We start from the raw sequence: 26,198 nt of genomic DNA, 5'->3' as shown, positions 1-26,198 counted from the left end.
CAGACACGCGAAACGCATACACACGTTGTTATTATTGAATGAATGGGGGCCCGGGCCCACACACACACACGACATGCGACATTCGAGTGCGAGTACGAGCACAAGTACAAGCACAAAGCCGGCCCAGGGCTGGGGCGGTACATGCTGGCGATCCCATGGTACCCTGCTTGCATGCCCAGCGCACTCTCTCGCCGCCTCTGCTCTCTCTTGAACTGTCTGACTGGGGCAATCTCTCTCTCTCTCTCTCTCTTGGAGTACTGGCTAAACGAAATATTTACAATATTTTACTGCTACTATTATTAAATCACAAATTAATATTAACAGAATGCATTGAGTACATCAGTATACAGAAACATTTATGGGCTAGTGAATAAATATAAAAAAAGATCAGTCAAAATACACTGCATGATCGCTGATCGCACTTGCAGTCAAGCAGTTCATTTGCTTTCCCGTTTAGAGAGTGCTTCAGCGCTTGCTCGCCATCTCGCTCTTTCCAGCACTTGGCATGTGTGTGAATGAATGCAGCGACAGCCAGCCGCGGCAGCAGCGAGTAGCGTAAGCAGTACACAGTACACAAACAACTGCAACAACAACAACAAAGTGCGAGGGAACGGTGAATCAAGTGAATGAAATTTTTTAGCGCGTTTATTTTTTTTCTTTCTGTGTGTAATGACATTTTCAAGTGTCCGACCCGACCCACGGCTCTGGCGCTCACTGTTTCTATGTGTGTGTGTGTGTGTGGCTTTGAGTGTGGAATGCAAGTGAGTAAACAACGATAATTGTCAGGGGAAAGAAGCAGAAGGCAACAAAAACAACAGCAATAACGTTTTAATATGAAAATATGATTTGATAAGCTTTCTGCGCTCTCTCTCTCTCTGTCTAATCTAGGCATGGGCATCTCCCCGCTCTTCCATTTAACACGCTCTGCCCTCCACAATCCTCTGCTGTTCGTTGCTTTGCTTTCTGTTTTGATAGTGGGTTTAGTTAGCCAACATTGTTTTATTTGGTTACACTTATTATTTATGATTCGTTTCGTTTCACTTCTTCTGCCTCTTCCATTGCCCAATTTTTGACGTGTGACGGTGGAATGTGCATTGCCCAAGAGGCCCGCTCACCCCTGCCCAGCCAACCCCACCCCACCACACCACAAAGCCATGTGTGTATCTGTGTTTGTTGTTTGATTTTGGTATTTGGAAGTTATCAATGAAATTGTGTTGCCCGAGCAGAGGGGGCACCGGCGTGAGTAGAGTAAAAATTGTAGTTATTCGATTTCATTCACAGGGCACACAGAGGCCCCATTTCGGGGTCCCTACCTCTCTCCCCACTATGCCACAGACCGGAAAAATAACCCAAATCAGTTATTTACCTATTTGTTTAGTGTGCTGGGGTGCCATATCGGTTTTCTTATCGCTCTCTTTGGTAACTGCATTTAAAGCTCTCTCTCCCTGGTGTCAGATGTCAGAACATATCATTCCATCCATGGAGGGCACTGAATTGTCAACAATTTATCCCATTCATGGCAATAAATATGAGAAATATGAATGAACTTGTATAGATTCTTAATGGGATCTCATTGTAATTGGCACATGATTTCCCCCATTCATTAATCTTCACTTTATACACAGAAAAAAAACAAAAAGCGAGGATCGAATGGAGAGAAATCTCATAGAAATGGGCAAAGATTTTCATTCCATTTATACCATCATATCCCTCCCATCAAGGGAGTCTCTGTCAGCTCTTCCATGATGGCATCAAATCCACTGACATTTCTCTGTCACAAGTCAAGCTAATTAATTCAAACTGTATATGCCCCAAAATGATTTCATTCCACATCCCATCCCAGAACGAATCCCCCCGCCCTCACCCAACCAATGTTATCAGTTGCCGCTCGTGCGCCCACCCCCCGCCCGTTCATCTTTTCTTGTTGTCTACTTCGCTCTGATGAGATTCTGCTCTCCCTTGGCTGGCTCTGGGGCTTTGGGACTGTGTCTCGAGGCTTGTCAAAATTGACATTTGCTATTGAACCGTTCATAAAATAGGCGCCAGACAGATTGGGGCGCCTCCCCTGTGCGCACGGACAAAGGAGAATGCTCTCAGATTTTTCTTCAGATTTCATCTTTCGGTTTTTCTGGTTTTGTTTTCTTGTTATGATTTATTAAACATTCATTTGGTTTAATGAATTAATTTGATTTGATTTCGACAGCGTAACGGAAATACTTGTAGAATACATCAATCTGTGTGTGTGTGTGTGTGTGTGTGTGTGTGTGTAAGCGTCAATTGAGGGGCGCCAAAAAGGCGCAATGCACGACGCAATTGTCTGAGCTAAACGCAAATCGAAAGAAAAACTGCATAACGAGAAGAGCAACAACAAACGACAACAAGACACAACAATGACAACTGTACAGGAAAAGTATATTACAACGTCCGAGAGGAGGGGCGCACAGCGCAGGGCAGGGCGGGTAGGGTAGGGTAGGCTACGAGTGGCAGCACTAGCATAAAATAAAACGCAATACATTTCCACAAATGTCGAGGAAAAAAAAATACATAAAGACAAACAACTAGAAGGCAAGGCTAGCTTTGGGCAGAGAAGGGCCGAAGCTTTAGATACCCTTCGTAGATGGATGGTAAAATTTCATGGTATCTATGCATAAGTGTGTGTATATAATATGTACAGCTCTTACATTTCCATACAATCTTTGCATATTTGTGAACAAATCCCTGCCACATTGATATCTGAGAAACAAAAGGCATTGCGTGTGAATGATTCACTTAACTATTTTTTTTTGTTGAACTCCATTCAAATTCAAAATCTTTTTCCACTAGTAGTGGAACCACATTCCATTATGATTGGAATAATATTTTGAAAGCTTATTTGAAACCTCAATAAATGCATTAAAAGTCCTCTTCTTTGGGAGAACTTTTGAAAACAAATTTTTCCACCGATTTTATATTAAATCTTAATATTTCTATGCAGCAACTACATATCTGGGCATAATATTCTTTTTGTAGCTCTCTTTACAAACATTTGATCAATGGAAATTTATACGCTTCTAGTACTTAGGGTATAGCCTAACAACATCAACAACAACAACAGCAATAGTTGTTAGGCTATTAAGTTCCGCTTAAATTGTTTTCACATTTGCCTTATGCCCCACCCCGCCCCGCTCTAATGCTACAAGAATACACACAGATACAACACACAGGCAACAAAACAAAACACAAACAACGCCAGGAGGAGGAACGTTGTGGGGAGCTGCGTTCGCGTCACAATTTTATTCCCGGCACTCATACCGACTGAGTGGGATCATTCTGGCTTTATTTATGATCCAATCTGACACCCAGGGATCTGATAGATATAACCATTCTGTACTGATTTGCTTTTTTATTTTTATTTGATCTTTAAAATTCTGGCTGTACACCCTACAATACACCCTATTTACTCTTCCGAGTACCGGGTATAAAAAAGGCGCCGCAAATAAAGCAATAAACAAGACATAAATATTGTTGTTGTTGTTGTTTTTGTTTCGCCCCCTCTCCTTCTCACACACTCTTGTTCTTTATTTCTTTCTCATTCTCAAGAGCGGTTTGAAAATAAACTCGTAGCTTCTCGCAGCAACAGACCAGACCGGACCAGACCCTGTTCCAAAGACCCTGTTCTCAAAGCTCCAGTTCCAGGGGCAACAACAACCAGACAAACAACAAGAGCAGACAGACAGACGCAAGTTGAATGAACACAGAGAGGGACAACAATAAGAACAACAACAGCAGCCAGCAACAGCAGAGAAACCGCAAAGGAAAAATCTACCACATCCTAGAGGCAAACATTTGAGAAACAAAGAGTCCGAAGCTTTAAATACCCTTACAGTTATTTAGTTACTATAATTCCCTAAGCTTTAAGTACATATAATTTTATTCTTACCGATCTTATCGATTTGTTGTGGCTACTGCCCGTTCCTATGGCAGCTTTATGATGTAATGATACGTTCTTGACGGATTTTGGATCTGCAAAAAGAAAAGTAAGAAAGAAACGTTGTAAGAAATTTCAGCGGAGTGGTGGATTTAAGCCTTAAGAACTTTTGAGGGTTTGCATAGAGCGAATATACGATCGATTGGCGGATTGTTAATGCTGATCAATAATACAAAAAAAAAATTGGGGTTCCCATAGAGAACTGTTCCTCTTGTTAAACAGAAGTTTAAAGGATGAGAATGGGAATTATTTCGTTAAAATAAATTAGTTAAATAATATTATACAAAATAAAAAACGGAGTGGATAGTAATTAGATCTCAGAATTTCACAATAATTTGAGATTTCTAAAAGCCGTAATTTCATAGGAATTTCATTAATTCAATAGAATGAATGTTCGAGAGCAGTTTGATTTTATTAATATTTGATTTAATTTGATTGCCTTTTTTTCTAGCTTTTTGTTGATTTTTGTTTTGTTTTTTTTTCGCCTGCCTTCCGTCGCATTTGTTGCTTTTTTTCCGCCTGCCTCCCTCTGTTCTCTCTCTTTTTCCGTTTTCGTTTTCGTTCCTATTTCTATTTTATTATTGTTGTGACTCTTGTTCTTATTCTCTTTAGTTGCTGATTTTTGTTGTTGTCGTTTGTTTATTCAATTCTCCCTCTGCCCACTGGCTACCGCTGCTGCCGCTCTGCTATTGTTGCTGCTTTTGTTATTACGTATTGTAAAAATGTACGTCTTCATTTTTGTTGTTGTCTAATTTATTTCTATTTCTACGCCGCCGTTAGCTTGTCCTCAGGTTGAAAAACAAATTACCATAAATGTCGTTTATTTTGTAATTGTAATTGTAATTGTAATGCATTAATTGTATTGCAAATATTGTTGTAGCGCGCGCCAAGAGCGCACAGAAACTTCCATAAAATGGAGAGAGATTACAGCTCACTGCGAGTGCGAGAGAAAAGATCAACGAATCAGAAATAGAGAGCGAGAGAGTAGAAACGGTAAAACGAGAGTAAGCAGAAGAGAGTGAAGCAGTGCGATGTGTCAAGCAGTGCCGAATCCGGGGAACATGGGATGAGCTACTTACAAAGTAACCCAAAATGTCGCGTATTTTTTGTGTTATTTGATTCACCCAACCAGCCCCTCTAATATTTCTTCATCTCTGCCAAACCTTCTGCCAGCTTTAAAGTGCCCCATGAAATGCGACCCTATGAGCGACCCTATTTCCGAAGGGTCTTTAATGAAACATTTGACCAGTAAAGCCATAAAGTAGCGCAATGCATGATGCGGCACGCACTCGAACACGCACCTAAGCCCAACCGCAAGAAGAAGAAGCGGGACAAGAAGAGGAGTGGGAGGAGCAGGAAGCAGAGCGCGTGTCCAAAGCCCAGGTTTACAGTTGTTCGGGTCTCACAAATCAGATTAGATGGCGAGGGACAAGACAGGACAGACAAAGAGACAGACAGACAGAGACAGAGAGAGAGAGAGAGAGAGAGAGAGAGAAATCGAGTGAGGGGTTCACCATCCCCTCGTGAGACCCACTCTTGTTGTTTGGTATTGGCCCCGAACGTGGTGTAAAAATAAAACAAGAAGATCAGCAGACGACAGACACCACAAGACCCTAAGAAGGGGAGCGTGAGGCAGGGACAGGGTGACAGCCGTGGTAGGGGGAGGGAGGGCGATAAAGACTGAAAGCGAATGCTGGCGACAGCTGAGGCACAAGATTTACATCGATCACACTTTTTATGTCACATGAAGAACCGCAGTGGGCAGAGAAGGCGGAAGAGCAAAAACAACACGCGATTGCAGCGATGGCATTTTGGCGAGACAGTTGGGTGACACAGAGAGACGCCAACAACAAGAACAAAGAACAAGAACAACAGCATCCAACCAGACGATACATGAGATCCCCCAGAGGAGTCCCAATACCCCATACCCATCCCCATGGCATGATCTAAGCATTGCCAGGCACGCAGGCAGGGCAGACGATCAGACACCAAATCCAACACCAAATCCCAACCAGAAGACAGGGGGGCTTACAGGGCAGCGAAGCTATCTACTGATGGCTACACGTAAGAAAGAGAGAGAGGGAGAGAGGGAGAGAGAGAGAGAGAGAGAGATGAGAACTGTGTGCGGACGAGGCCATTAGATGATCGCCCCGTCTAATTTTAAATGTCTGTGCGTTTAAGTTGCAAGGCAAAAATAAATCTACATAAAACGTAAACAACACAAAAAGTTTTATTTCATTCCCATTTCATTTCATTTCGTTTCGTTTCGTTTCTATTTGTTTCTTTCGCTTGTAATGACAGATCACAAGATCTCGATCTCGATCTCGCTCTCGCTCTCTCTTTCTAGACTGGGGTTCGGCATCTGCGTAGATGTTGCTAAGGGTGATTGTCGGTGTCGGCGCTGCTCCCAAGGGTTGTTGAAATATGTAAAATAGACCTTTACATAGAACCAACTCGTTTATGCGAAATAAAAGGTAAAGGTTGGTAAACATGTTGACAAAATGGCATCTAGATCTTGTAAATGTAAGGGGAGAGGCCCATGGAAGGAAATATTCAACTGGAAGAGTGCCGGTTGTCTGGAAAATTTTCTGTGTGAGGGTGGGCTGGAAAGATTTCTGTAATGAGGATGTTACAAGAAATAAATTAGACAGGGATGATTCTTGGTACTAAGAAACAAAATTTCGTATCTATGGAAATAAGAGGAGCAACTTCGAATTTCTCAGTTCTTCAAGCACAATTCCTTTACAAGGATTGCTTGGTAAAGCAACTTCTTAAATATTTATTTGTTTTTTTAATAATTTATAAGTCCGTTCTACCGTTTATGGCTATATCCATTTATTTAAATATGCCCATAATCCATCCTGTGTCAATTAAGCAAATGAAGACCATTTCCGTTATATCTATACAACAAACAGACTCTGATGTCATCTGTATTTTGGACCAACTATGTATGTACATATGTGACCAATGGTTGATGAGAGCCTAAAGTAGATTTTTTGATTCCGAGACATTCCTTCCAAGCTTCGATTAGTCACAAGCTGGAATTCCGATCAATTGAGTCACACGAAAACAAATGAAGATTTCTATGGAATAGGAGAATGGTCTCATATCTGATGATCTGATGGCACAAAAATCCACCCTCAACGAGATACATTTTCGATACATAGATGGGAAAAGTCTTTTCACCTTTGCCCCGCGTTTCACGACTTTCCTACCCTCCTACACGAATTGAACTCAAACTCTCATGGCCCCGCTGCATCCGTCTAGTTCTGGGGCTTTGTTCCCCTCCCCCCATCTTCAATGGTCGTTCCCCCCCAAGGACTTGATTCGTTCGCCCCCCAGCAACCCCAAAAAGATAATTTCAACTTTTCGTTTATTTTTAGACTGCATTTTCTTTCTGTTTCGTGGAGCAGGGGAGGGGCCGCTGCGAATGGTTTGGGGGAAATTAAAAATAGCAAAAAGCATTTCTATTAAATAAATAACACGAGACAAAAACCAACACACAAACAGTCACAGTCCCAAGGGGGAACTCTCTCCTCTCCTCTACTCTACTCAAAAGGTGCATTTCTGTGGTCTGTGGTGCGCGCGTCGTCGTCTGCATTTTCTTAATTTAATTTTCGTGTTTCAGTTCACGATCAATTTCATTCTAATGATTGTAATTAAAAACATTTTGCCAGACGGAGCAGCTCGAGAGTGCAGGCAGCTCGTCTGGTCTGACGCCCACTCACGAGCAGTCCGAAAAGCAAAACATTTAGCGCTTGGGTGGATACGAAACGAAAAACATGTAAGAACGGGCGGCATCGGTGGGTTGTTTTGAATAGAAGATGTACACAGTATTTCGATCTACGAGTATTTGTTGTCATTAGCCAAGGAATCATATCTCAAATAGCGATACAAAGGATGACACAAAGAGTAGTTCTTTTTTGACAGAAAATAAATATCATTCTCCATGGTCCATATGGGTTTTTAGTATAAACTTTATACCCTGCTTCACCTGCTGTCTACAGGGTACACGAGAACGCAACGTCAACAATGAGACAGTCGAAACAGTTGCAGTCTCGTTCTGTGTGTCAGATCGTCATCAAAATGCACTGAAAATGCACTGCTGTTGTACCCACACCTCTCGCTGCCATCCACCTCTCTCCATGCCGCCACTCTTTGCCGAAGAGAGACTCGTCTGCACAGCAGCAGCAGCATCATCATCTGTTGTGCATTTCAATTTACATTTAATTGTTATTGCATCTGAGTGTGTGTCTTTCGGTCTCAATGAAGTCTGCCCCACATCGTGGGTGTGTAATTGTGTTCCGGGGGCAGGACATTTATGTGTAAAATAAAACTTCTATAGCTTTAGTTCCAAAACTCCACTAAGAGCTGAAAGTTCTTTAATCTTTGTTCAATTTCGAGAACTAAAATATATTAATCCACAAGTATTTTCGGTTTCACATTTCGGCTGCTTTTTTGTCTTTTTTCCCCAAAAGATTCCTCTCAAGAGGAACTCAACTTTTATGCTACCCCCAGGAACAAGAAGAAGGGGTACAAACCCCTCCATCTGCACATAAAGAAAACATTGTATACAAAAGCAGGAAAAACCATAAAAAGAGCTTCTGTCTGCTTGGCATTAGTAGGTCAGGTCAATATAAATCATAGAACGGCATTCCGTTCCCAGCCAAGCGCATTCCATTCCCATTAGAGGAGTCCCATGGCCATGCCACGCACGCACTGTGTGTCCAGTCCACACAGCATCCCATCGGCATGGTCATCCCCAGCACATCATCATCATCATCATCATCTTGCTGCTGCTGCTGCTCTGGCATCCCGGATGCATGGATTGGGGTTGGGATGGGATGCATGCAAAATGTGCAATGTCAAATCTAAAAAAAAAAACGAGCACAATGACTCAAAAGCTCGAAGGCTGCAGCCCGAAGCTGCTGCTGCAGATTGTGGGCTATAAAAAGCAAGCAACTAACTTTCCAAATGCCAATAAGCGCCGCCGCTGCCATTCTCGCACACAGGAAAAACAGATTGAACAAACCACAGTCATTATGCATAGTGTATGCAGGCAGGCAGGCGACAGGCAGGCAGGCAGGCAGGCAGTCAGGCATGTGCTTGATATTTTTCAATGGGTGACGACGACAACGACTGAAGCGACACAGCGACATTTAACTGAAAAATGCAATAAACAACATTCCAAGCTAAACTCCCATGAATACAACATGCACATGCACATGCACATACCCTGTGTGGCACCCATCCACGCCGAGAGGCAGCCTATCGAGTCGAGGCAGCTAGTCGAACAGTGCCGGGTCATTATGCGCATGTGTCGACCATTATCGTGCAATCATGCCAGAGATCTCCAGCACACCACACTAGTGGGCATCCATCCAGTGGGGGTACTGACTACTGGCTATGGTAGAGGCACAGTGTAGCAGTAAGTCACGACTGTGGCCAAGATGGCAGGTGGAAAGGAAACAAACTTGATAAAGGAAAGGATAATCCCAACAGCAGCAGCAACTAAATTCATTCATAGACTGAAGTACAAATTTCCCATAGATAAAAGGAACAACAAACGAACAAACGTCCTGTGCACGACGCTGCTCGACTCGAGCCGCACAAGCGATGGCTGCCAAAGAGAAAGTCCAAGAATACGGAACAATAGATCCCATACAAGTGGCAGCATTCTTTGGAGTAAAATTATTTAAATATTGCACTAAATTCACCGACTGCTACTTTTCCACATACATTCTCTTGGATACTACATTCCACATGACTGAGTGAAGTGGTGGCCCACTTGAGCAGCCACTAACTAACCAACTAGCTGGCCAAACTAACTAGCCGAGCAACCATCGAACGGCCTTGAGCCACCCATTTACCCCTTCTTTGAGTCACAAAAGAAAGATAAAAACTAAAACTAGTTTTCTTTTTTTTTACTTGCAAAAACATACAAAAATGTGGTCCAGAGCCTCAAGAGGAGTGGGAGTAGCAGTTGGAGTTGGAGTTGGAGTACTTTCCCCCCAGGGTTTCCCCATCCCCCAAATGACATTGTCAATGTCAATAGCAAGATCGTTCGTTTTCTCCACGTTGCTTCCTTTAGCGGAGACCACAAGACCACATACAGAATATGCGCATATCTTGAGGAGAGACTCTGTCGAGACGATGGAGATCTTTTCTTGCTGCATACGCTTAACGGTTTCCAACCTTTACCTGGCACCGTGTGCTGTGGCTGCTGGCTGCCTGCCTCCACTTCAAGTGATTAATGAGCCCAAATCGGACAACAGACATTGCCTTGTACTGGCACTGATACTGGCACTCGTACGGATACGATACGGGTAAGGCTTGCATGGATGGATGTACGAGTATGTATGTATGTACATATGTATGTATTATACATATGTAGATGCTTTTTGGAAACATACACAAGGTAGACAGACAGACAGACACACACTCTGGCACTTTGTGTCGACTTTTATGAGCAATTAAAAAACTATTACAAACCAGGGCCAAACCGAATGGCAAAATGCATTGTCCCGTGGCCTGTGCCGAGTCATTTTTATGTGAAACGATGACGTTTTTATGGGCGCCACACGAGTCGAGTGTGGGTCGAGGTCTCAGTCTCAGTCGCAGTCTCAGTCTCCTCTCTTTAAGAGCCGCTGCGCCTGCGCCCCTGTCTTAACTCTCTTTATGGAATGCGGAAATGTTTGGTGCTTACTTTTGTTGTATATTTATGTACTTTTTTGAGGTGTATAACTCAAAATGCACCCTAATGGCACACATAATGCGACACACACACACACACCACCACCCCCCGACTCTTATTTTTAGTTTGTTATTTATTTCTGGTAAATTAATTGAGGGGCCATTAAACTTTGTTTTAATGAGAAAGAGTGCGGGGACAAATTGTCATTGAAGGGGTTGTTGATGTTGTTTCGAATGGAACAGATGGGAGAATACGTTTCCTGGTGGCCCTCCTTTTTGCTGTAATTTATAACTCTTCCTTCCTCTTCGTTTGCTCGTTTTTAAATGCATTTGCGGGGATTATCTATGGCCTGGATATTTACTGCATTTCACAATCATCGGTCTCGCATAAATTTTCATTTCTTGGAGGGTCTCTTTATTTGTTTTATTAGGGTGGAATGTTTTTTATTCAATAATATTAAGTTTCCACATTGCATGTAAAAGTTTCAGTGCAAGATTCATATCATGCCATTGCGATCAGGCCATGACCACGCTCCCCTCTCCCTCTGTACTTCTTTAACATGCTCTCTCTCTCTCCGTCTTCCTCTCTCTGGGCATCTTCTCTTTCGATTCGAACTCGACTTGGAGTTGGACTTCGACTTCGACTTCGACTCTACTCTCTCACTCACGCGCTGTTCACATAACTTAAAACGTGATTTTTACATGGAGCAAAATGCGCTCAGAGAGAGAGATAGAGAGAGTGGGATGCTGTGTTGCCTCTTCTTTCTTTGGCATTCTTGACTGCAACAACAACAACAACAACAAGAATCAGCCACAGACGAAGGTCTGCCCCTCAGCATTGGAATGTGGCACAGCACTTTGCACCCTACGTCTGCGTCTGCGACTGCGGCTGCGACTGCAGCTGTTGTTACTAGTTTTATTGGAAACAAAAACACAACAAGATAGCGCGAGAGGGAGGTGGGGAAGCCAAGCAAAAGAAGTGAACACGAAGAAGTGCGACAAGAGGGGAGTGTACTGCATTTGTCTCTACATTTTACAGCATGTTAACTGTCTCCCGGGGGATAAGCATACGAAAACGAAAGAGAGCGAGCGCCGCTGCCACCCCATTGATGGATGAGAGGTGAAAGGGCAGAGGCAAAGGAATATTCGAGTTGTAGGATGGGACCGTGCCCTGCAAGCACAGTTTACAAATACCCTTAAAGGATGCGAGTCCAACCATGTTCCCATAATGTTTGTGGCGCAGATATGATAAAAATTGTGGAATATGAATCATGCGAAAAAATCAGTCTTAAACCGGATTATATACAAATAAACTGTAATTGGTTACCTCCAGCTCTCAACCCAACGTTTTCCCATTTTTCAATCTTTAAACCTCCATCAGAGGGTATCAAATGCCTCGATATGCGTCCATTATTGCAAGTTTTATGAATTGTTTTATTGCGTAAATGGTAATCGTGACATTGTTTCGACTTTCGTTTCAGTTTCGTTTTCGTTTTCATTATCATTTTCATTTTTATTTCTGGTTACATCACACCCAAATGGGAGAGCATTAAACGGCAGCAGTCAACGCAGGCAACGCAGGCAGGCAGGCAGGCAGCAGCAGGCAGCCATCAATCACACACACGCACGGGAAAACGGAAATAAATATAGAAAAAACAAAAGCAACAAAAATTGCAGTCGTGGTGCAAGGGAGGGAGCATAGAACGGAACAGGAGGAAGAAAGGAAAACGGCAGCTAGTGCGGAGAAACGACAGAGACGGAGATAGCCAACTGTGTAACGGAAGTGCGTCTAATTGAGCAACTGACAGAATGTGCGCGTCTGCACGGGAACGAGAAGCGGTGGGACAGGCAGCGGCAACAGCAGCACGCCCCTAAAACGGTCGGAGAAATGATGGCCAGAGACAGTTGGACGACACCCTGTCTCTGCACCCCTCCCCGCGCCAACATTACTGAGGGAAACCATGGCTGCTGGCTGCTGGCTGCTATCTCAATCAATGTCTGGGCTGGGGCTGGAGCTGGAGCTGGAACTGCCTCTGAGGGAATGACTGACAAGCAACACGTGGTGTGGTGTGCTGCCTGCCTGTCGGTTGGTCATAAAAGCTCCAAGACTCTCACGGACCGTAATGGAGGGTGGAGGAGGATGCCAAAACGCACATAAAACGCACTGCAAGCGAATATCTGAATGAAGGAAGCAGCTGGAAGGCGCAAACCGAAGCGTGCAAGAAGATTCAAGAGGCGAGGATCGAAAGCAGTCGTTAAACTGATCATAAAAAGCACAGCTTAAAAGGTGAATCGACGATGAAAGAAGAGAGTATGAGAATTTATACATTTTTGTAAGCAATAATCAGGATGTAGGACGAGTGTGCCAGAAATATGTTTATCTACAAATGCAGGAAATATCTATAAATGCTGTAAATATTCATACATCAAAGTGAACCAAAGATCTGACTAATTCTTCTCAAGTATTCACTCGTTTGAATGGGGAATGGGGAATGGGGAAAGTTCAATGGAACTTGCAACACAGAATTCGCATCAATGGAAAGCCACTTAGAGTCTTATCATTGACCAACAGATCTCTGGGCGCTCTCTGTCTGCCAGAGACTTGGCCTGCGTTTGCCTTTCCAATTGAAACTATTTCCGGTTGCCCGACTCGATGGGCAACAAAAACAACACATAAAGAAACACATTAGTGCAATATACATCCATGCATTTGTATGTGCTAGAAATGTGTGCAATTGCTGTGGCATACCACATGCCACATGCTGCCACTCACCACTCCTCTGCAAAGTCTCAAGAGTGACTCCTGTGTCTGCTGTGCGCCACACAACTGGGGGAAATGCCCAGACGGTGAGTGTGCAATTGAGTGACTGTGTGATGCGGTCCGTTGCCTGTCTTGGCATGGTCTCCGTCTCTTTCCTCTGTGGTTCTCCTGTGGTCTACGTCTGGAAACTGCTGGATAGGTGCTTAGATCTGCTTCGTTCTGGTTTTCCCCCAAAGGAACGATTTTTTTCCCTTGCCAACATTAGCCAAGGAATGTCCCATGGGGATACAATTTATTTAGAAGATCCTTTACGTATTTCTCAAGATGGCAATGGCAGCTTCTAACTAGAGGGTATCCCATAATTCGGTCTAACTATTCCCAGGTTTTTATCCCCCCCAACTGATGCTGGAGCAGTCGCTGCTGCTGCCAAGTTATTATTATTGCAGTTGTTGTTGCGACAGACGCGCCATTTGTTACACATTATTTAGAATCCAATGCCCGCCCCCCCTCCTCGCTCTCTATCTATCTGTTAGAATTTCCCCCCCTGTTTGGGGTTTTCTTTTTTGCTTCATCCAGAATTTTCCCGATATTAATTGTGCCGTCGAGTTATATGGAACTGGGCACAGCGTGGAAATACCAAAGTGAATTATTGGAGGCTTCGTTGGATGATATATCCGTCACACCCCCTCCACCATACCATACTCCCCCAGCTACTGTACCCCCACCCTCTCACCACTACTAGCCTTCGTTCACACATTTTTTCGACTGTTCCCTCCCATTGACAATCAAATCAGCATAAATTTCTCAAGAAAATTCCAGGTCGTCCCCTCGTTTCGAATACATCGGAATGTGACACAAATTAAGCATAAACGATGGAGGGACGGAGAAAGAAACTAAATAGAAATGGAATGAAATGAAATGGAACTTACCTTATGGATGGGATCTGGAATCGCTCCGTCTCCCTCTCTCTCTGCTTTGTTGCTGTTATAAATTTTAAACACGTTCCCAGATAATATCAGCTTGATGCACTTTCTTTACAGCTGCATGCGCCCCAAGAAAACCTTTCGAACAACACAACTGTAATTTGCCAGAGTATTATTTTCGGGTTAAGCGAGCAAATAGCACACACAGACACAGACACACAGCGTGTGTGTGGTGGAGGTGGTGGAGGAGAGAGAGATGCTGGGAGAGAAGATCACTCACGAAATGTGGGGGATTTTCTGATCGAAATTTCTGATCGACTTGACCTCTCTCTCTCTCGCTCACTCGATGTCTCCTTTCTTTTCTTTTTTTTTTTTTTTTTTCTTTGACAAACAATTTAATTTATTTAGGTTATCATATTTTTGCTTTTGTTGCGCTGCCTTTTACACAAATATTATTTTCTGCTGTTGTTGCTTTTGTCACATAACATTTTCTCACTTGTTTTCTCACATTTTTCACATGATTTTTTCTACTTTCACACCTTTGCTGCATTCGAATCAGATCACAGATCTTCACGTGATCTCAAAGATTCATTACGTTGTTGTTGATCTGTAATGAGAGCAGAGAGAGAAGGGGAAAATTAGTTATTACGTTGTGATATGGATTCATTTTTAAGAGTTGAGAAACATAAAGAAAAAATTGTAACTGTCAGAAATTCCCCCAAAATACCTTTCCACTAAGTACAGTCAACACCTTTCATGGCAGTCCACTTTTTTGTACAATCTTAATGGCCTTAAGGAATTCCTAACTCCACCTAAAAATGCAACACAAACTCAACAACTCTCACAGTTCTCGCAGAAATAGCCATTAGGCCCCACCCAGAAAATTCAGCAACGATAACAACAAATTGCAACAACTTTCGCGCTAAGGAATAGATAAAAAGTGCACTGCAAGGCGGAATATAAATAATATACACATAAAATATGAGACAAAAACAACTTATTACAACATCAGCTTCAAAAAGTGCAGCGAGAAAAGCATAGTCCAGCCACGCCTTTTCATACAACAACTCAAAACATATTTGTCTGTGTAAAAAATAAAGTGCAGCCAAAAAATAAAGAATGAAGCCCAAACGTTAACGAAAGGCAAACAAGAAAAATCTACAGTAGGAACATTTTAGAGCTCCAAGATCCCACTTTCCGGGAAAACCCATTCCCTGGATTCCCATGGAAATTTATAAAAATTATTGATTGATTTTTCAAAAGAATACTAAACCAAGAAAATTTAATTCATGATTTTTTTCTAAAATACAAACAAAACTTTGTTAATGTAATGAATCCATGAATATGGAATAGATTTTTTATGCATTGACCGTATCATAATTTTCCAATATTTAACTATTTCCAACTATTTACATTTTTGCCTTTTCGTTTTGAAGTTGTTCATGTTTTAACTGTTGGAGCTATTTTAAGCTCAAATATTCTACACCATACAACTGAAATCTGTACCTTTGGGGCTACATAGTACAGTCATAAAATTAAGTATTATTACAGCAATAATATTAGCACAGCCATAATAAGTTTGGGTTCATGAACTGTATCTCATAATGCAACGAATATTAATGGTAATACATATGTATGTACATACATTGCTGGACTTTGAGGCTTACGTTATTTATTTCATAATTATTCATTTTTTCAGGATTATGTATGGATAGGGTACCATTACTGTCGAATAAAAAATAGATATAAAAAAAAAAGTTCAAAAGACTGCCCCAACCCTCTCTAGTACCACAAACGAGGCCAGACAGACGATCCCTCCCTCCCATCTCTTACTGACTGTTTCTCCCACTCTCGCCGTCTCTCTTCCCAGCAACAGTCACGTGGGTATTGTGTGCGGCACGCGAATTGCACTCAGGAAGGGAGAAGGAGGAGGAGTAGTAGTCGGAGAAAACTGCTGTAAGTAAAGCGAAAACAAATAAATAAATTAGTTAATTGCCAGAGTGCTAGACAATGGAGAAAAAGTAAAGTGGGAGACGGGAAAAGAGTAGAGGCAGCGCAGATATATTAAAAGTACTAAATGTCAGTTTTATTTTTCTTACAACTTGCAAAAATATTTTTGTCTAAAATGTATTTTTGGTCAACACAACAAAAACGCGCGCGCACACACACACACACACGGACAGAGAGCGAGACACAGTCAGTGCCGGCATTAAAAATGAAATGTGCTTGCAGCAGCAAACAACCAGAGAGCGAAAGAGAGAATGGAAAAGCAAAAAAAAAACAAAACGAGACAAGCACAAAGCGTGCAAGAAGCGCAGCAGCAGAGCAGAGCAGCAGACGGCAAGCAGCGAACAGCTCCGCTGCAACCCTCGAGATGACGTTGACCCCGAAAAATGACGCGAAGCGTAATGTGTGAAAACGAGCGAATGTGTATGAAAACAAACTGAAATCTAATAACAAGAATGCGCCGAGTGTGAGCGAGAGAGAGACATGACACACAGTGAGTGTCGGCGTCTGCATTTTTCTCTCTCTGCCATGCGGATAGACGTGTAAAACGCAATGCGTATAAAAACATGCAGGACAGGACGAAAAGCCGCCAGACAGGGAGAGACCCCGACAGAGAGAGAGACTTGATGAGAGCGCATGTCTGAGGAAGCAGCATGGAAGCAGTTGGCAGAGGCTGTGTCTGTGTGTGAGTGTGCATGTCTGTGATAAGGGCGGAAACTCCACTCTTCTAGAGGAAATAAAATTACAAAAACAAAAAAATAAAACCAACAACATTTTGTCTAGTGTAAAATGAAAAGAGCAACAACTGCACTCGCCCATACACACACACACACACGAAGCCACAGCCGCCGCCAAATTTTTGTGCAGGCAAAAACGAAGCGCCGGTCGTTCGTCGGTCGCTCGTCGCTTATGAATGGAACGAAGGCGCACTGCTGTCTGTCTCGCTCTGCCCTTCTTGTATTAGGCCGAGAGGGAGTGCGCCTGTGTGTGTGTGTGTGTTTGCGTGAAGTGCAGAAACGATTTCGATGTCGTTGGCCCTTGTCTGGGGCGACGGCTCTGCCCTGCCCACGCTCCTGTCCTGCCGTCGCTGCCAACAGCCTGCTGCTGTAGTTGTTGTTTTTGTTGTTGTTGTTGGCTGGTGTAGAAATGTGGTACAGTGACTTCCAAAATATACTAGCAGTCGTAAAAGTCGTCTCGTAAAAGGGAGGCCCAAAGCAGACGCAGACGCCATGCGGCAGCGCAGCGCAGCGCAAAGAGGAAGCAGAGGAAGTGGATTGGAGAATGGGTTGTTGCCAGCAATAAAAAGAATTACACATGCGGTTGTAAAAGTTGTAAAATGTGGTTGCAACACACTAGTAGGAGTAGCTGTACTTTACGGGCAGTAGTATTTCTTGATGGCAGCTAATGAGGGAGAGTGAGTGAAAGAGAAAGACAGCGAGACAGTAGTCGGGGTGTTTCCCAGAAAGAGAGAGAGAGAGAGACTTATCCCCATCAAAAGGAGCCGCCTAATTAAAAAACCATTAAAATTTAAAGCCACCGCCTATGCATGCGATGGGGGGCCTAATAAATGAATCAATTTAGCAAAATCAACAATCCGAAAGCAACATGAAAAAAAATCTCGAAAATTAATTACCACACGAAACGCACAACAAAAAGCAAAAACAACAAAAAAATACTTTACAAATTCAAGAAACTTAACAAAAATGCAGCCAAAAGGCAATTTGGGAGCAACCATCGGACACCGAAAAAACTTTAAAGTCAGCTTTAAGCTATTGTTGTGTAAATTAAACAATACTCGTATAGGCCCAGCAGCGTGTTTTGTTTTTGTCATCAGTCGGACACCAAAAATGTATTGTTGTGAAGCCTGTCCTGATCATAATAAAGGAATAATTTGCACTAAATTAACATTTTCAAATTATTTGAATTCAAAGCATTGTTCAAGGCTTGTTCTAAACCAATTTTATGTGCAAAGTGAATGCTTGTCGACATTCAGAATCGATCATTTTAGGCTGAATCATAAACTGGTTCCTTTGATACCTTGCAGAAACTTTCCAAAATGTTTAAATTAATTTGTGAATAATTATGAGATTTTATTATCAATTAGAAAAGTCTTTAAAATGTTTTTACGATAAAAAAAACATAATTAGCGATGGGTTTTCAATGTTTTTATTTTCCTTAAATTACATTTCTCAATGAAGAACCTCCGCCTGGACTTTCTTGGTAACTTTTATCTATTTACAGAAATATTTCATTCCAAAGCTAATAATAGAATGTGATATAAATTGCAAGCAGAACTTCTTATTTGCTGCCCAAGTAATTCATATTTAATGTCAATAATCCTTGGGTTACCAATGTGCAACGTCAGCGTCGCCGCAACGGGTAAAAAAATAACAAAAACAAAAGCAAAAACAAAAGCGGAACATCATGGAAGTGTGTCTAAAAATAAACTTGTGCAACAATGTTGCAAAAGCAAACATCAGCAGACAGTCAGTGACACAAAGTGCAAGAGAAAGATAGCTATGGCCGCCAGACACGAGAACGAGACGGAAGACAAGGAGACCCGACCGACCCGACTGGGCCCAGACGAGAGACAAGAGTGGAACTATCTCTGGGCTCTGGGCTCTGGCCAGACGGCGGCCTTTCTTCTTCCTCGTCTCTGCCCCCTCCTGGCATGTCATGGCAGGAGTTGTATGTCTGTCTGTCTGCAGAGTGCCGTCTTATTGTTTGTGGAGGGTGAGCGCGGGGGGCGGTGGCAGCGACAATGGCTAAAAGGAGCAGCCGCAGCAGCAGCACCACCAGAAAAACAACTAAGACATTTACAGCAGGAGCAAACCGAAGCTTTGGATGCCTAATAGTAGCCAACATGTACTTAAGTGTTTATTTTTCCTTGGTAAATTTAATTGACTTCATTTATAATTTCTGTTCAGTTTAAAGTTTTAACCTTTTAGCAAACATTTCGTAAAGGAATTTTGCAATTACGGATAAATTGTTTATGGGGTGAAGAGCTTCGGGGGTTTGCACTTTTGGTATACCCTTTCAAAGGGCAGAAAAACAAGATATATGCTATATGGAGTGCCGCTCTCGTTGGGCGCGTGAAGCACGCGAATTGATATGTGTGTGTGTGTGTGTTGGTGGAGAGTTGGAGAGCGGAGAGAAGGGTAAAGTTGTGGAAGATGGAAAATGGAGTATGGACGGGTTCAAGAAGGAGGTATACCAGCAGCAGCAGCAGCCAGCGGGTCCAACGACCAGAGAACCGCGACCGACCGCGTCCCGTCCACTAATCGCTAAATTTACGAGTACAGTTAAAATAAAATCATAAAAATGTCTTCTTGATTGTTGTTTCTTTTTCTGCTATTGAGGCAGGCAGCGCAAGAGAAAAATACAGGGAGCGCGAGAGAGAGAGAGAGGGAGAGGGAGTAGTCCAAGCTTACATACATTTTACATGATAAAGTAGTTCAAGATCTTTGTGGCCTGCAAATTTCTACGAAACACTTGCGAAATATTGCAACTTCCCGTCAAAAGCAAACAGGAGCACGCTGACCAGAACAACCGGAGCGCAGCAGTGTGTGTGTGAGCGAGATGGCCATACAGACGACATACCTGGGAAAAACCCAGCGTCCAAGAGAATTTAGCGTGTAAAATTTAATGAGCAAACTATGATGACTATGGGGGATCATTGGGAAAAGGGTCGTGTCAGGGCCTGTCTTTCTGTCTGTCTGTCCCAAGCACTTAATCTGGTTCTGGCTAAGCCTCATTGCTCGTTTCTTACCTCGCTTCCCTCCCTACTCTTTTTCCATTTCATCGGAGTTGACATAAACAACAACATCAACCAGGCTTGTGAGGTTAAGAGGAAGCGACGCGACGCGAAGCGAAATCGCCGTGCACTTGTGCATACATTTTTCCAACTAAAGACTCAATCAATGGCAGTTGTGGGATGGAAGGAGGGGATCCACACCCAAATAAGTCAATGATGCCATATACATAGTTCCACCCGATATTGCACGATCAAAGAAGTAATTTTACCCTCTTTTGGTAATTCTCTGACGTTGAACAGGACGTTCACTGGACACGAATTTCATCATTCTGGCTATAATAATGATCCAATTTAAGCATATTTCAGGGATCTGGTAGATATGGCCATTCTCTAGAGAGCAGCGTTTTTAGTTTTCTGCTATCTTCTAAATTGTGGATGTAGCAGATTTTCAATTAATTTAGGGAAATACCCGTACTTATTAAGGTTTAGTAAACTCTTAGCTTTGAACGGAACTGTAGTATGATCCACCCATTAATCACTAACTGTTCTCTTATCACCTCTAGAGATCACCGAATCACTGAAAAAGCACGAACAAAACGGCACGACAGTCGAAGGTCATTCACGGGCGAAAGTGCGCACCAGAGCAGCGCGATTAGAAAGCTAAACAAATTCTTTAAAAAGCAACAACTTAATAACTAACTAGAAAACAACAACTGCCGCACTGCCACTGCCACCCACTATAGAGGGGGGTATCGGATCGGAGGGTGCGTCAATGCCGTCAGCAAATCCAAAATCCAATCAATAGATATGCAACGCAGAAAATACCCACGCACAAAAACAAACACACACAACAGCAAAAGGGAAAGACAGAGAGACGGCACGAAGGAAGCGTCGGCGAGAGAGAACGGAGGAATAGGAACGAGAAAGAAAGCCCTGCTAGGCATCAGGGGTCGAAGACAATGATACCCTGCGGCTAAACTATCACATGTATGAATTAATTTGATTGAATTCGATTTACGATGTTTCCTATTAATTTAAATATTGAAATTCATGTTTTTTTCTGTATTTTTGGCTCTTTCATGTAATAATATTTTCGAAAAATGTAAATGGAGTTGGCGGTCCATAAGCTGAATGTTGAGCCAATCATTCCCTCTCGCTGCCTGCAAAGGGTATGCAAAAACTGAGCGGGCGTTGGGCTTATCTCGTAATGTTTATAAAAATGACTATAAATACACGCACACACACAAACACACACACGAGAGCGCCACCGTTAAAACAGACGCAAACGCAGCCGCCCACCCAGCAGCAGCAGCAGCAGGCAGCGACGTCGCCATCAACCGCACACAAAATGTTTCAAGCGCCACACCAACACCAACACACACACGAAGCCAGCACACACTCACACATAGCCATAAAAAGCAAACACGCACTTTATCAAAAACAAAATAGAAAACGAATGAAATGAAGAATAAAGAGAGAGAGAGAGGAGAGCGCAGTTCAGATGAAACTGATCAGAATAAGGAGAGGAAGGTGACCGGCTGCAGCACAACAGAAAGGTAAAACAGCATTTGTGGAGTAGCGGGACGGTAGAGGGTCAGTGGAAGAGAGGAAAAGCGATAATAGAAATGCAACCACGTGTGTTGTTTATTACACACGCACACAGTCGCAAGAAACACACTGAGAAGCCCATACAATACACACATACAGCCTGCCTTTATAAACGAATGTCAATACTAAAACGGAATCTTTAAAAACAAGAAAAACAAATAACTGCGCAAAGCGAAATGCCGAAAACACAGACACTCTACACACACAAAGAGAGGGGCCGCAACAAAAACAATAAGCGAGAGCAACAGAGAAGCAGATACAAAGTGGGCAAGACAGAGAGAGAGTGAGAGGAGAGGCACGGCACCCAGGCATGGCATTTGTTGCTTATGCTTCGCTCTCTTTTAACAGTTGGAGATTTGTAACGGCAACCAACTGCGTAAACAGGATACAAGAAAAAGAAAGGGTAGGTGATAAGGTAGCTCTGGTCAATGGTTAAGTTAGCCCAATATTAATGGGAATCAAGAGAGATACAACAAATTTGGTGTCATGAAGGAATTGGTTATTTATTGGCATACAATCCGCAAAATGGGAATGAAATCATATTCCCTAGATTTATGACAAACCGGAAGTGGCAAATGACACCATTTTAACGCCTTCAGTTCCAGCAATTGTGAAATTCGAGAACCCTTCGGATAAAATCACATCGTTTGTTAAGATTTTCCATGGGACTTTAATCCTAAATCACGTTAGCAGAGACTATCCCCATTATCTTCAATGAAAATACGTGTACAAACTGCTTGCCATTTGGCCAAAATTGTTGCTTCTCCTTATGCTGTGTGTGTGCGTGCGTGTGTGTGGTGTGTGTGTCACCCCGCCCGCAACATTGTTGAATAAATCACAGAATAAACACTTCCACCACCTCCGCTACCAGCCAACATACGGCACGGCAATAGCCGCACGCAAATGATCACAAGATCCCGTAACCATATAAACACCACGTCATCGGCTGTCTACCGCCTGTCACTCTCCTCCACTCAAAGCTTGAGTTGCCATTTTCGCGACTGCGACGGACCGACCACTTTGTTGTTGCTGCGTACTATTATGTATTCTACTTTTTTTTTTACTGTGTTATACCTGGTACTCCTAGACTTTAGGGGGTATACGCGTACCATGTGAGGGAGACTAGTAGAAGAGCAGTGGGGCATGTAAGAAGGAATATTTAGGAGATTTTTAATCTAATGAAATTAGTTAAAAATGCGGCACAAATATCTTTCATTAGAAAATCTTTTTAGAGGAAATAAAATAAACTCGTACCAAGTATTCTATGTTCGCTAGATGGACTGTAGTTCGTTTTAGTTGTTTTTAAATCACATACTTGTAGACCATAATTGTACATACGCACACACACATAAACGGATACGATGGTATGGACATGGTGTTTATGCGTAGGCGACGCGTAAGCAGTGCAGACGTAGACGGTGCGGTTCGATGGGGCCAACGGGCGGGAGGGCCACCGTCATACGACTACCAACTGAGGAATTGAGGAACTCTGGAACTCGGTAAATGGGGAACAGAGGAACGACCACGACATCGACGACGACTATGTCATGTGTTGTTGTGTGTAACTGTGTGTGTTTTATGGTTTTTGCCCCCCCTTCCGATCTTGTATATGTTCTTGTTATTGTTGTTTATTATTTACTTGGACCTTAGACTCTCTCTCACTCTCTCTCTGATAAGATTCTGAGCAGTGCTCTGGGGAGGGGGGTGTCGAGATGCGTGATGTGATGGGCAAATGGGGCCCTCTGGGGCAATGCGTACGAATACGTGAATCACTTTGCAAGGAAATTTGTTTATTTCGCGGCGGCTGGCTCTGCTGGCTGATTGATGATGATGTTGATCCCAGAAAATGCATTAAGATTGTAATATTGTTCCGGGAACTGTATGCTTCTCTGCAGCTACTAAGTATTCAGAGTTTTTTCCATTGGAAAAAACAAGTTGAGTCATAGTCCCATATGACCAGAACATCAAATCGATAGAAAACGAAATACAACAATAGAGAAAATGAGAGGGAGTGTTGGGCAAAAGATCAATTCAATGCATTTCCTTTCAAATTTATTATTTACATATTTCCATAATTACGTAAAGTTTTGCATACTACTCATTTTTGTCACTACATATCGGGAAATTTGACTCAGGGATTGCCTGAACTATGCGTTGCTAAATTTTCTCATGCTCATGATACCCTCCAGCAATCTGCAAGGGTATGTACGCATATATAAATTGCGTAATTGAGACCATTTTAGGTATGTGAGCGCCTCCAAAAACAATTCAAGCCACAAAAACAACAAAAAGCCCAACTACAATCGACAGCACAGAGCAATAAACCCACAAAATGCGTGCCTGTCTGCATGGCTGTGTGAGTGAAGAGACTAGAACGTGAGCGGGAGTGCGAGTTCGAGAGAGAGAGTGAGGAGAGTGAATGGAAGTATGTGTGTGTGGAGCGATTAGAAGACGCACGTCTAAGTTCAAGGCCAAGCAGTTCACAGCATAAGCAGCAATAACAGCAAGCAGTGGAAAGAGCAGAAAAAGCTAGCAGTAAACGCAGCAAAAACTGCACACAAAAAACGCTTTTAGTGTGTGTTTGGGTTGAGTTGATGTTATTGTTCCTTTATATTCTTTTTTGCCATCGCAGCGAAAAAGGTCAATGACACCTGTCTGTTTGGCTCGGCAAGCGCACCACTCACACACACACACATGCTTATCATTTGGCCCACCACTCTCTGCACCAGCACCAGCACCGTTTAGACATGTGGTCAGAGCATTATTTTTTGTTTTTTTCGTTCGTTTTTTCGCCTGTCTCTCTCTCTCTCTCTCTCTCTTCGCTCTGCTAATTAGTGTGGCCAAATTATGCGCCAGTATTTCCAATGCCGAACACGGTCCGTCCCCCGCCCCGCCCTTCTCAACACATTGTATGGCATATCCAAATGTATGAACGAGAGTGTATTAGTGTGCCTCCCAGTCAGTCAGTCATACACATACGTCATCAACAATAGCCGGACAAACAATTTCCGGTTTTTGCCACAAAAATATATAAAAATATACAACAAAAAATAAGAATAACAAAACTTGGACCCCGTCATTGCCTCATCCTCTCTCTAGATTTGATGTTATTTTATTTTGTTTTACATTTTTTTTTTAGATTTTCAACAGTTTATATTTGCGGCAACTTATTTTTGTCACAAGCGCGAGCACACACAGACGTAACCAATACCCATACCAAGGCAAATACAACTCGATTTAAAAATAAATAAATTACGCACAAATACAAATACATTGGCCAACATTCCTTGGGCCGCCTCGGACTCGTCAAAAATATAGCATGATTAATACAACAAAAAATGCTACGCTTTGCGCTTGCTTTTGTTTTTTATGGTATTTTTCTTTTATTATACAATAATAATACACCACACCACACACAAAAATATATAATAGGAACAACAACTCACGGCGCACAGCAAGTGGGCAGCCGCAGCCGCAGCACCACCCCAACACCCCACAACCGCACCACCCCACCACACAGCGGCATGCCAATTAGTGCTTATGCTTTTTAATTAGCAGGCGGAGCCAGGCCCCAGCCCACAACCCACAGAGCCCACAGCCCATAGCCCATAGAGACCCCAATCCCAAGCACTAGCCCAGCCCCATCTCATCATCGCCTGAATAGATTGTTTTTGCCTGTAAGATAGGCTTCCATTTCCCTTTACACATTTTCCCCACCACGCACTATTTCATCTGTGTGCAATTTTCTATTGCTGGTTCAATGTTATTGTTCTTATATGAAAATATATGAGTTTTCCGCGAAAGTTCGGGAAATATTCTATTTGGCAAGTCTAAATGGAGACATCTACATATGTACATACATACATACTTATCTGCGCACTCGAGGGTCGAGGACTTGCCAGCTGAAGACTCCTGGGTTTCCAGGTAGATTGTAGACTTTTTTGTTTTGTCTTTGAACATTTTAGGTTTATCTACAGGACCACCACATTGGTACTAAGAATCAAATCAACATTCCGCTTGAATCAATTACGCACCCTTGAAAACTGGTTAATAATGAATTGACCATTTAGTTCACATTTATTTATAACATATAAATATACTTTTTTAATTGTTTCTCAAAATTTAAGAAAATACGGACAACAACAAACACTCCAACCAAAACCGGCATTTATCGACATTCTTTCATTCCTACTTCTTCTCTCGCTCACGCTGTCTCGTATCTGTACGTACGCTCTCAGAGAACCACCAGAGACACACAATGGGAGAGAGAGAGAGAGAGAACTGCGTGTCTGCTCTCTCTGCTCATTCTCATTCTCATTCACAAAACAAGACGTAAACGTTGGGAAAACAAGCGGTTCTTTCCAGAGAGAAGACCGAGGAGGAAGAAGAGGAAGCACAACAACAACAGAGAACCAAAAGATATGATAGATATGGAACAACAACAACAAAAGAAACAACAGCTTCGCATAAAATAAATTGCTGCTG

At 42.7% G+C, this 26,198-nt stretch overlaps 1 protein-coding gene across 1 annotated transcript in view; it reads right to left on the bottom strand.

Annotated features, from left to right (window-relative positions):
- Positions 1 to 14,720, bottom strand: part of LOC117899087 (insulin-like receptor) — a 32,250-nt gene extending 17,530 nt beyond the window's left edge. The window contains 2 exon segments of the mRNA XM_034808863.1: positions 3,920 to 4,002; positions 14,351 to 14,720. The gene's annotated coding sequence lies outside the window, so the exon portion shown is untranslated.
- Positions 14,721 to 26,198: the final 11,478 nt, after the last annotated feature.

The sequence above is a fragment of the Drosophila subobscura genome, chromosome O, assembly GCF_008121235.1.
Source record: "Drosophila subobscura isolate 14011-0131.10 chromosome O, UCBerk_Dsub_1.0, whole genome shotgun sequence".
Taxonomy (NCBI): Eukaryota; Metazoa; Arthropoda; class Insecta; order Diptera; family Drosophilidae; genus Drosophila; species Drosophila subobscura.
The sequence above is the reverse complement of the archived record's forward strand: the minus strand, read 5'-3'. Positions and strand labels throughout refer to the sequence as shown.